This window comes from Oryx dammah, unplaced genomic scaffold (genome assembly GCF_014754425.2).
Source record: "Oryx dammah isolate SB20612 unplaced genomic scaffold, SCBI_Odam_1.1 HiC_scaffold_2, whole genome shotgun sequence".
Classification (NCBI taxonomy): Eukaryota; Metazoa; Chordata; class Mammalia; order Artiodactyla; family Bovidae; genus Oryx; species Oryx dammah.
Window position 1 is genome coordinate 61,545,278 of NW_024070186.1, and position 12,650 is coordinate 61,557,927.

Consider the following 12,650-nt stretch of genomic DNA (forward strand, 5'->3'; position numbering starts at 1 on the left):
AACTCTGATAATTACATAGCAAACCCCGCATTTATACCGGTGTTGGCGATCTTGGCAGACCATGAACTCCTCGCCTTTCAGGAGTTGCTAGTTCCCTTAAGCCTCAGACTACTTTAAAGTCTGGCTGAACTAAAAGGAGTTTCTGGATAGTTATGCAGGACTAGGCGGGAACGGAGGATCCCACAGTTCCTGTGAATCGGAGCTTGTGGAGGCGGTTATACTCCGCAGATTACGGCAGTGGGCGGGCCCCAAATCCCCATGTGGTCCCGACATCATTGACATGGCGGAATCCCCCATCTAACCCTCCTGGTAGTTATTTGAGCGGCGGCGGCGGCCGGAGGAGGAGGAGATCGGCGGTGAGGACGGCGGCGGCGGCGGGAGCAGCGAGGGGGCGGCAAGGATTCTCGGGGCTGTCGGCTGGGGAAGCGTGGGAGACCCGGTGTGTGGCGCGCCCGGAGCCCCGCGTTTCAGCCCTAGGGAAGGTAAGGGATGCAGGAGCGGGAGTCTGGAGGGGACCGGGATCCCAAGTCTCTGCCGCCACTCTCGGCGCGCTGGAAAGCCCCATCCGGACGCAGAGTCCGCCAAAGTGCGTGCCTGTCCCGGAGCGCTTCGGGAGCGCCGGGCTTCCCGAGGAAAACTTGCCGCCAGAGTGCTGGGGCGCCCTGCGCTGATCTGGGCACCCCGGGAACAGGGGGCCCGGTGTGGGGGGTGCCGGCCTCCGCTTTGGGGCCGCGTCTTACTGGGCTCCGGGCCCCCGCTCATCCACACAGCTGGCCAAGGTTTGGAGGAGGGAAAAAAACGGGTAGATTCTTTCTTGATGGAAAAAAAAAAAAAATCTGGGCAGTGGTTCCCGGGCTCTCCCTCCCCCCTCGTCCTCCCCAGCCTTCCCAGCAGATTTTGTCCGAGGAATCCGCTCCCCCTCCCGGAATCTCCGCGGCAGGAACGCTGCCCAGGAGGGGGAGGGCGGGCGGAGAGGCCGAGGAATCTTCGACGTGTCACTTTCTGAGGCGGTAGATTTCCATATGGTGGAGGGAGGAGGGCGAGTGTGCGAAGTGGGGCTGAAGTCGGGCCGCCTCTCCGCGCCAGGCGGGGGCGGGCCGGGACCTCCGACCCGGGGATGCTCGCGGGGAGGGTCCCAAGCCCGAGCCGGCCCCCCCGCCCAGGCCAGGCCTCTCAGGGACACTCCCCGCCTCGCCGCTGGCCACCTCAGTGCGCGCCACGTCCTCCCTCCCCGTCCTGCCCCCCGGGCTCCCCCCGGGCTGGGGGCGGTAACCGGCGGCAGCGGTCGGACTCGGCGAGCCTGGCGGCTGGAAGCTCGGGCGGGGGAGTGGGGCTCGGCGGGAAGGAGCGGGCGACCCGGTGTGTGGGCCAGCGTAGCTCCGGTCAGTCGGTCACCCCGAGGGGCTCCTGGGCCGGGGTGGGGCGGGCCAGCAGAATCCGCGCCCCGAGGCGGCCGGGAGGGGCCGCGCGGACCGTCTGGTGCCCGCGGCTGGGCGGGGGCCGGCCGGCGTGGGAAGGGCTTGTCACTCCGGGTGGAAAGTGGGGCCTCGGGCTGTGCCCGCGAACTTTCCCAAAGGTCCGGTCCCCGCGCCCCATAGGAGCCCGAGCACCCGGGCCTGATGTCCCCGGAGACGGGGCAGGGCCGCCCGGCGGCGCCGTTGGCGGGGAGGCTTCCAGGAGTGCGCGGTTGGAGTTGGAGCTTTTCGAATCTCAACTCCCACCCTTCTATCTTTGGCTAAGGGAAGCGATGGCATTTTATCTAGACAGTTCCGTTTGCGGACTGCCTTAAAAGTTAAAACTTTTAATTTTTTTCTCACCAGTCCAGCACGTTCTTGAAACGAGATTTGGAATTTGGCCGCAGTGGGCCGACGCCGGGGCCGCAGATTCATACGTTGATCTCTCCATCCTTGTTGGTTTCTAGTCTCCCTCCCCCTCTTCCACCCAGGCTTAATCATATTTTGGAACGGGCGAGGTCTTTTGTTGGGTGGGCACCCCCCTTGATTGCTTGTCTGTTTATTTTTTGATGTGCAGTTAATTTGATTTGAATTTCCTCCAGTTTCCAGGCTCTCTTAGGGAAAGCTAAGGAAGAGGGAATACGCCACCTTTTTTTTCTTTTTTTCTTTTCTTCTTTTTTTTAATGTGGAGAGAGGTGGGGCATTGGGAAAGGGGAGGCACGGTGGTTGTGGGCAAAGAGTCAGAGGGAGCAGACAGACCCGGAAGAAAAGGAATCTGCTCTGGAATAACACTTTTTTTTTTTTTTTTTGAGGCTTCTGGCCTCTGGCAAAAATGCTCTGTTCTGATTTCTACTGCCTGAGCTGCTCTTTACTCTCAAGTTAGAGCTGTGACACGGGGCCGAGACTACGCCCGGGGGAAGAGCCCATGCAGCCACGCCAAGAGCAGCCTGTGGCCCTGGTTTTGTGCCTTGTATGGGGGCCAGTGGTTTCCCCTGGTTGGAAGCGGCCTCTGTGGAACCGGCCTCTGTGGAACCGGCGTTTTGTAAATTGCCTGGCTCCCGGGGAGCAGCTGTTAATGACGGTAAAGTCTTTGGGCTTGCTTTCTGGTCCTGCAAAGGGACCTCACCTGTAAGGTCACTCGCCTCCCTCCACCATATGGAAATTCTCACTTTGTTTAGACACGAGAGGGTCACGCACAAGCTGGCCAAGAATGAGGCATACTTGGTAGAAAGAAAAAGTCACTAAAAAATGGTACTTAAACTTGTATGCGTTTTTAAAGTGTTTTGGTTTATATGCTAAGAGGAAAGAATTCTACATAAAGATAGTGTTCATTTTAAAAGAGATCTTAAAACTGTAAGATATCATCATGGAATAGGAGGTTGTAGCTTCTAATTACAGTATGTACAATTTCAGAAAGATATTCCAGTAACCTTTTAAGACGGACTTTATAAATAGCTCACGTCAGACCATGGGCTATATTGGAGAGCCAGTCTTCTGGGGTTTCTGGAGGAATGGCTGGGATTAGTTAGGAAGCTGGCTCTAGGAGCCTGGGTAGTAGTTTACTCAGTAGGAGTTTTGCCTAACATTTCATTTAAAGTGGCAACATTTGATAGTGTCCTTAGAACTGAAAACCTGAAGACCTCCCAACTTTTCACTTTAGGAAAATGAGGCCCAGTGAGGGAGAATGACTTGTTCCGTGTTTGTGATCTTAGATTAAAATGCAATACTAGATTAATATTTACTCTTTTGGATATCTAATGTGTACTAAATACTGCATATAGTGGTGTTTTTTTTTTTTTTAATTTTAACATTATCTCATTAAAATTCTAATAGTCTTTCAATTTTAGGTGATGTTAAGGACATTTTATAGACAAGGCATTGAGGTTCATAGAAATTTAGTAACTTGCACAAGATCACATAGAATTTTCTTTGGTGATGGAAATGGTTTTATATCTCTGCTGTCCAGTATGGCAGTCACCAGGCACGTGTAACTGTTGTACCATTTAAAATGTGGCCTGTTCAGTAAAAGAACTACATTTTAAATTGTATTTATTTTTAATTATTTTAAACTGCTACTTGTGGCTAGTGGTTAGGTACCCCGATTTTGGGGACTGTAAAGTAGAACTTTCTCTCAAATCTGTTTATGTTTAACTGGATCCCATTCCTTTTAAGATTGCCTAGTTCAGTTTTCTTTCTTCCATACCACCAGAAGATGCTTCGATTTAGTTCTTAAGTGGAATTCAAATACCAGATTACCTGTAGCTCAAAAACAAGCAAATAATTGTTTTAAAAACACTTGCCTGTCATAGTAAAAACTGATAGACAAAAACTTTAAATGACATTTTATGTTTGATTGAAATAACTGCTTATAGGAATTGTTGCTCATTTTCAGTATAATAAAGGAGTATAAGTAGGGAATGGTATGAAAAAATCACTAATAAGTTGAAAAAAACTACCCCCAATATCCATTTACCTGTTCATTGGGTGATTTTTTTTTCAAATGTGTTCATTCAGGTAAATAATATAATCAAATCAGCATTTACTTTTCCTCATCTAGCTGCACAATTAACCTGAAGAATTAAAATCATTGCTTTGCTACCAAAGAAAGATTCTCTTGGTGGCATATGGTCAAATAGTTTTCCGATAAGTGGATGTAATTTAAATCTTTTGCATTTTAGAATTTATTTGGTAGAAGGAATTTCAACAAGTTTCTTATTTTATTAATATATGAAATAGTGAAAATTCCAACTCATGTTAAAATAAGCATTCATTTATCTGGATTTCATCCATAAATATCCAATAACCCAATACCTGTTTCTTTCCCCCTTTTTTTTTTTTTTGCCTACTGCTTTCAGGAAAAGACAGATGACAAAATAATCTTTTATTAGAATTTTAAAAACAGTAACTTCCAGATTTGTTATAAATATATCTGAAGCTGCTCTATCTTTCATAGTTATTGTACTGCTCAGGGATAATTGCAGTTCATAATCCTGACCCTAGAGTATTAATGTAATTCTGAAAGACACTAGTAAGTCAGCTTTAAATTGTTCTATATTATTTTAGTGTTGTGTGAATTGTGTGGCCTCCAGCTCTGAAAATTGTAAATTCAACTGAAGGTGAGGGATCAGTTAATTAGACCATTCAGATAGCTGAAAAACTTTCCTATACCCTTTCCTGACTATTGGGATCATAGTTATTGTCAAAGAACCAACATAAGAACCATGTTGTAAGTAGGATTATAGTGTTCTTGTGAGCATGACGAATGCTGGAAACATTTAACTCAGGATGCATAGTTCCATATTTTGGACATCAAGGTGCTTAATACAAATGAGACATAATTTAAAAGATATTGAAATGATAGGCAAAGATTAGAGATCTCATGGGCCTCCCAAATCTTATATCCCCTAGTGAGGGCCACATCTGAGTATCTGAAATCAGAATAATCTGTCAGGGACTTAATTTACTTCTTAGCTGTGTGTGCTTGATAGGTTTCTGAAACTCTCTTAGTCTGTTTCTTCATTTTAGTATGAGGAGAAAACATCTTACCTGTACCATTTTTCAAGTGGTTGTCACAAGGGGTTAATATGAGTCAGTGTATTGAAAAGTGTTTAGCAAAGCCTCGCACAAACTCCATAGTTTATTACATTGCAAAGTTTAAAAACTGAGCTGTTCTTAGGGAATTAGTTTGCATTTTTTCAGAGACCTCATGTTTGGACACTTTGAAAAATGATTCATTTTTTTCTTTGTGATGAATGAATGAATAAAATTTCAATCTTTAGATTGCAGTTTTATTTTCTCCATATTCTTAATGCCATAGTTGATTGGTGACCTCTCAAAAGTTGTATTTCCTTACATGTGGTCCATAGCTGGTTAGCACTGCTGAAGTGGACAAGACAGTCAGCTTGATTCAGAGTCATTCTTGAGGTGGAGGGGAAAAATGACAGTCTCCTAGAGGAATTTCCAAAACTGAATGATAGAGGCATGGGCTTCAGTCCCTGTATGGTATCTTCAGTTCAGTCGCTCAGTCGTGTCTGACTCTTTGCGACCCCATGAATCGCAGCACGCCAGGCCTCCCTGTCCATCACCAACTCCCGGAGTTCACTCAGACTCACGTCCATCAAGTCGGTGATGCCATCCAGCCATCTCATCCTCTGTCGTCCCCTTCTCCTCCTGCCCCCAATCCCTCCCAGTATCAGGGTCTTTTCCAATGAGTCAGGTCTTCGCATGAGTATGGTATCTCAGTAAGCCTACTATCTGAGCTTTCAGTAATTACAGCTGCGTGCCGAGGGTATGCTCAGTCTCTTCTGGCTCTTTGTGACCCCATGGACTGTAGCCCGCCAGGCTCATCTGTCCATGGGATTCTCCAGACAAGAATACTGGAGTGGGTTTCCATTTCCTCCTCCAGGGGATCTTCTCTACACAGGGATGGAATCCTGCAATGCAGGCAGATTCTTTACCACTAGCGCCACCTGGGAAGTCCCAGAACAGGTTCTGGGTGGGGTGAAGTTTGGAGAATAGGATGGAGAATTCTGGAGTGGGTTGCCGTTCTCTTCTCCAGGGGATCTTCCCAACTCAGGGATCGAACCTGGGTCTCTTGCATTGCGGGCAGATTCTTTATCATTTGAGCCACCAGGGAAGCCCAGTTATAGCTGAGAATTGGGGGAAAAATCATTTTCTGTATAGAGAAATATTTGCAACCTACTGTGTTTTCACTTTGGAAATCACAATGCCTCTTCTTCACTTTAATGAAGTGGCGTTAATACATTCAGTGAGTTTTTGTGGTAAGACATTCAGTTCAGTTCAGTCACTCAGTTGTGTCTGACTCTTTGAGACCCCATGGACTGCAGCACGCCTGGCTTCCCTGTCCATCACTAACTCCTGGAGGTTACTCAAACTCATGTCCACCGAGTTGGTGATGCCATCCAACTATCTCATCCTCTGTCACCCCCTTCTCCTCCCGCCTTCAATCTTTCCCAGCATCAGGGTCTTTTCCAGTGAGTCAGTTCTTTGCATCAGGTGGCCAAAGTATTGGAGTTTTAGCTTCAGCATCAGTCCTTCCAATGAGTATTCAGGAATGATTTCCTTTACAGTGGACTGGTTGGATCTCCTTGCCTGCCAAGGGACTCTCAAGAGTCTTCTCCAACACCACAGTTCAAAAACATCAATTCTTCAGCACTCAGCTTTCTTTATAGTCCAACTCTCACATCCATAGGTGACTACTGGAAAAACCATAGCTTTGACTAGATGGACCTTTGTTGGCAAAGTAATGTCTCTGCTTTTTAATATGCTGTCTAGGTTGGTTATAGCTTTTCTTCCAAGGAGCAAGTGTCTTTTAATTTCATGGCTGCAGTCACCATCTGCAGTGATTTTGGAGCCCAAAGAAATAAAGTTTTCTACTGTTTCCACTGTTTCCCCATCTATTTGCCATGAAGTGATGGGACTGGATGCCATGATCTTCGTTTTCTGAATGTTGAGTTTTAAGCCAGCTTTTTCACTCTTCTCTTTCACTTTCATCAAGAGGCTCTTTAGTTCCTCTTCACTTTCTGCCATAAGGGTGGTGTCATCTGCATATCTGAGGTTATTGATGTTTCTCCTGGCAATCTTGATTCCAGCTTGTGCTTCAACCAGCCCAGCGTTTCTCATGATGTACTCCGCATAGAAGTTAAATAAGTAGGGTGACAATATACAGCCTTCATGTACTCCTTTCCCAATTTGGAACCAGTCTGTTGTTCATGCCCACTTCTAACGGTTGCCTCTTGACCTGCGTACAGATTTCTCAGGAGGCAGCGTCAGGTGGTCTGATATTCCCATGTTTTAAAGCATTTTCCAGTTTATTGTGATAAGGCTTTGGTGTAGTCAATAAAGCAGAAGTAGATATTTTTTTTGAACTCTCTTGCTTTTTCGATGGTCCAGCAGATGTTGGCAATTTGATCTCTGGTTCCTCTGACTTTTCTAAATCCAGCTTGAACATCTGAAAGTTCACGGTTCACATACTACTGAAGCCTGGCTTGGAGAATTTTAAGCATTACTTTGCTAGTGTGTGAGATGAGTGCAGTTATGTGGTACTTTGAACATTCCTTGGGATTGGAATGAAAACTGACCTTTTTCGGTCCTGTGGCCACTGCTGAGTTTTCCAAATTTGCTGGCATATTGAGTACAGCACTTTCACAGCATCATTTCTTTAGGATTTGAAATAGCTCAACTGTGAGCTTGTTATTTTCAAGTAATTCTTGAAAATTACTTAATTTTTAAAATTTTTAAAAATTTAAAAAATTTTTAAAAATTACCTTAATTCTCATCCTTGTGCAGCTGCTGGGAATGCACCTGGGTAATTGAAAGTGAAAGTTGCTCAGTCGTGTCCGACTCTTTGTGACCCCATGGAATTCTCCAGGCCAGAATCCTGGAGTGGGTAGCCCTTCCCTTCTCCAGAGGATCTTCCCAACCCAGGGATTGAACCCAGGTCTCCCACATTGCAGGCAGATTCTTTACCACCCGAGCCACCAGGGAAGCCCCTACGTAGTTGAGGAGAAGCTTTATTCTTTAGTTGACACTGAATGCCTTTGAATATAGGAAAATACTTGTAAGCACATTTTTTTTTTTTTTGCCTTAAAATACACAATACTGTATATATAGTATTAATGTGTTTTTTAAAGGCAGAGAATGTTTTAGTCACTATGGCTAGACAGAGGCAGGTTTCTGTTGAAGCAAAGTGCAGGCTCACTTGGGAGGACGACTTGATGGTTGGTACTTAAGCTTCCTTGGTGGCTCAGTGGCAAAGAATCTGCCTGCTAATGCTGGAGATGCAGGTTTGATCCCTGGGTTGCAAAGATCCCCTGGAGAAGGAAATGGTAACCTGCTTTAATATTCTTGCCTGGGAAATCCCATGGACAGAGGAGCCTGGAGGGCTACAGTTCATGGGGTTGTGAAGAGTTGGACACAACTGAGCACGCACGTACTTGAACTCTTTGCAAGGTACAGCCAATGAGAAGCAGGTCCTTAGTCACAAGCTTACCCAGAGGGGACTTGTTTATGGTGTGGGTTTAGTGTCAAGGATCTGCCCTTGGAGACCAGAGGTATGCGGGGGGTAGGGGTTGGAACCTAAAAGGAGAGGGGAAGAATAAATCCAGTAAGATAAGACTATAGTGGTCATCTATTACAAGTGGGAAAGTTTCTTAATTTTAAAATGTATCAATCCTTGAATCTCTTTTATTGGTCCCTAGTTGAGATATAAAAACACCTGGATTGTAATTTCATTGGCTGATGAAAGGTCCTTGCCAGAACTCACCGTCGGTTCAGTCACTGGCTCCTATTTTCTTTTGTTTCTGTAATATTACTACTGCTTGTCAGTTTTCATATAATTGGAGGGAGAAGATTTTAATGGTGTTGAGCCAAAGCTAGCATAATTTGTGATTCTAGTAAGTTTCCGTTTAAAATGTCCCTTGTATTAAATGATTATATTTGAGTTTAAAATATAATTATGTAATTTTATTTCATTCACTTGTTTATTACTCAGGAGGCACTTATTGAGTTCTAAACTAGGTGCTTAATGAAATATTCTGTGCTATTCTGACTTTTTTGCAAATTCAAGACATTTTTCTGTTTACTTACAGGGGTCTTTTGCTCATATTCTTGAGATGTTGTAGAGGGAGCTGTGTTTGCCACCAGACTCCTAGGGCAGGATGTGACAATTTAGTCCTTTGCTCCTATCTGAAATCTGAAAAATGTTAACAATTGGAACACCTATAGGCTATGTTTAAAACTAAATTTATATAAGAATTAAAGGCTTTTGATACAACCTTGTTTTAACTTTGGAAGATGAACTTTTTTTTATAAAGGCAACCAGTCAGAAAAATTTGTTTAAATTAAGTTGATATAGTACAGACTCATAATGTTCAATTATGAAAAGCTTTCTGTTAAAATAACTATCTGGAAAATTGTCTTCATACGTGAGCAAATGTAGTATGTTTGAGAAATAATGGAAGATTCTAAAATCCCAGGAAATAACACGATTTAATTTATTCTTAAGGGGCTCAGTCAGTTTCTCCACAGCTGGTGGGAGAGGGTCTCTGTTAAAAATAATTTCATTGTTCTGGATGTAACTAATTAGGAATTTGCAATTATCCAGGCAAGTCTAAGATAAAGTTTGGCTTACTACTTTATATGAAAAGGTTTTACTGTAACAAGTTTAAATAGATCATAAGAGGAATATTTACTTAATTGGGAGAACAAACCACTTTAAGCACCTTGGAAAAACCAATTTACTTGAAAGCAATGTAGAACTGCAGTATGGGTTGAGAATAGTTCTACTACTGGGCTTTTTCATAAAGGTGTGGGACTGCCATGAAATAAATGGCAATTTATTCAGTACTGTCACATGAACTAGGAATAGTTAGAAGTATATTTTTGTATACAAAATAAGTCATAACAGCAAGCAAATGTCCACCTCCCCATATCTCATCCACTTCCACCAGTAGAGTCCCAGATATGTCTGTTGATTTGCTTTGAATGTTTTCTATTGATATTTGTTTTGCTACTTGTTGTCTCCTCCTGTAAGCACTTGATGGCGGATTGGTGAGAGCAGGTGTTAAAGGCTTAAAAACATCATTATTGCTTTTAACTGCCCATCTCTTCCTCCATATGGGATTGGGCAAAATTGTGGAAAGCCTGCCAGTGGTATTTAGGTAAGTTTATTATAAATCTTTCCCTTCTACTTTTACTAAAGCAAGGCCTTCCTGAACAGCTTAGTTCCAGGTATTTTGTGAACTGACCCCCAAGAAAAGTAAATTTCTTTTAAAAATATTTTAAAATATTTATATAGACTTATTCAGACATGAGGTTTTCAAATATTTGACTTTTTAAAGTTCAGACTGACCAGTTTTTATGGTACAGGTTGTAAATGTAGGATCCTCAACATGCTTTTAGGATATTATGCTCCTTTTTATCTTATATTGAAAAAAATTAAAAATACATTTTATATTTTCTATTATTTAAGTCACTTAAGAGAAAAATGTTAAAAGTCATTAGATATTACTGTTCCTCATTTTTCTGTTTTTCTTGTACCAAGAAAGAAAAGTCCAATTTAGGGTAATAAAGGTAAATGTTAATCTGAATCAGAGAATACTTGAATATGTTGAACTGGAACACTAGTATATTGCTGTTGGGAATGTACAAAGATACAGCTACTGTGGAAAAGAGTTTTGTGGTTTCTCAAAAAGTTAAATATAGAATCACCTAGCAATTCCATTCCTAAATATGTACCCCAAATAACTGAAAGCAGGGACTCAAACAGATACTTGTATACCAGTGCTTATACTGGTATTATTTAGAATATCTAAAAGGTGAAAAAAGCCAGATGTCCATTCACAGATGAATGGATAAACATAATGTGGTCTATACATACAGTGGAATATTATTCAACCATAAAAAGGAATGAAATTCCAATACATGCTACAACAGAGTTGAGCCTTGGAAACATTGTGCTGAGTGAAATAAGCCGTCACAAAAGGGCAAATATTGCATGTTCCTACTTATGTGAGGTCCCTGAAATAGGCAAATTCATAGAGAAGAAAAGGAGAATGACATTACCAGAAGCTAGGGGAAGAGGAATAAGTGTTACTGATCGGTCCTGAGCTTCTGCTTGGGATAATGAAAAGTTCTGGAAATGAATAGTGGTGATGGTTGCTCAATATTGTTAATGCATTTCATGTACCTGAACCTTCATGTATCCTGAACCATGTGATTAAAAATGGTTAAAATGGCAAATGGTATGTATGTTTTGTCACAATAAAAAACTGAAAAAAAATTGAAGGAGGTTTCTTCCACCCGATTGCAGCTTGCCTCTGTTTGCTCCTCCTTGGTCTACTTCTTGCTGGGTATGTAGCTGTTCCCCCCCCCCTTCCCATTGCCTAGTGCAGTGTAAAGGGTAATTTCCCCTAGGCCATTTTTGGAGGTCAGCGTTTCCTTATTTTATTAACTGACTTGAATTTAAGAGGAGACTATTTAAAAGTAGGAGATCCCTGGAGAGAGAGGAAAAAAGATATTTTAACATTTAGATGAGCCAGGTAGTTTATTAATATCCACAGACTATGTAGACACACAAAGGTGGTCTATCGTGAGTTCGTGAGTTTCACTGTGAGTCGTCCAGGGAGTAGGATGTACAATTAGACCTGTCATATTTTCTAACCTTTAAACATTTTTTGTAATTTCAATTGTGTCATCTTCCATACTCTAGGGAAAACTTTGATTTCCACTTAGAGAAAGAGTCTAAGTCATCTCAGTACTAGTGTTGGAAAAGCATTTAAGGAAAAGCATTCTTCAGTTTGTTAGACTAAAACTTACTGAGAGGGAATAGAGTGAGAGAAAACAAGTATGTAGTATTTTATTCATCTGAACTTATCTCTAGCACCTATTAATTTCATAGTGGTGACTGTTCTCTGAGTGTTGGTTTTTTGTTTTGCTTCTGAGATACAGATGTTGAGTTTAGATAGATCACTTATAAAATGATGGTGCAGGATTTTTGTTAAGTGATTGGATATAAAGCTTAAACATCCGGCATAAAGTGCATGTTATGAATAGTGAAAATATCAGATAAAAATCCAGATGGAAAGACTTTGCTCCAGAGCCATGATTTTAGGTAATTTATCATTTTCTTTAATTTCTTCTGGCACTATTTCTATACTTTCCAGAACACTGTCCTTTTCAGTGTTGTCTGATTGTCTCCTTACTTGAGTATAGGAATGATTACTTATTTACCTTAATGTCTTTGGAGAGTGCATAGGAAGTGCTCACTGGATGGATGGTTGGATGAATTCCTAGGCTAAATATGCCATTTAAACTTAGTACCTCTTCTCAGACACTCAAGTCATTATTTCTCTGCTGAAGTAGGTCTTTTTGAAGCGTGGGCGATATTATAGGCATTGTGTTTCCACGGTTTTCCTGAAAATTTTTTTCTCATGGTAGGGATCTAATAAAATATTAAATTAAAGGCATGAGTCACTTTCAGTGCAAACCTGGCCTTTCATCCATTGCTATTTTAAAGAAATAAAATTCTCCAGAGAGTACATGGATTATTTTCCCCCCATGTTTGTATCATATCACTGATTGATTTTGAAAATACAAATAGAACGAATAGCTTACATTTCTTTTCCCTAAAAATGCGACCCTGATTATGTATGTTTTGCTTGTCTATTGGAGTCA

The 12,650-nt window shown here is 42.4% G+C and overlaps 1 protein-coding gene across 2 annotated transcripts in view; it reads left to right on the plus strand.

The window, feature by feature from the left end:
- Positions 1 to 291: 291 nt before the first annotated feature.
- The window catches only part of FNDC3B (fibronectin type III domain containing 3B), a 356,356-nt gene continuing 343,997 nt past the window's right edge, over positions 292 to 12,650 (plus strand). The window contains exon 1 of one of the 2 annotated variants that reach the window (XM_040248765.1): positions 292 to 482. The gene's annotated coding sequence lies outside the window, so the exon portion shown is untranslated. Of the gene's footprint in view, positions 483 to 1,295; positions 1,383 to 12,650 lie in introns of those variants that run through there. The other variant, XM_040248772.1, reaches the window with a different exon arrangement.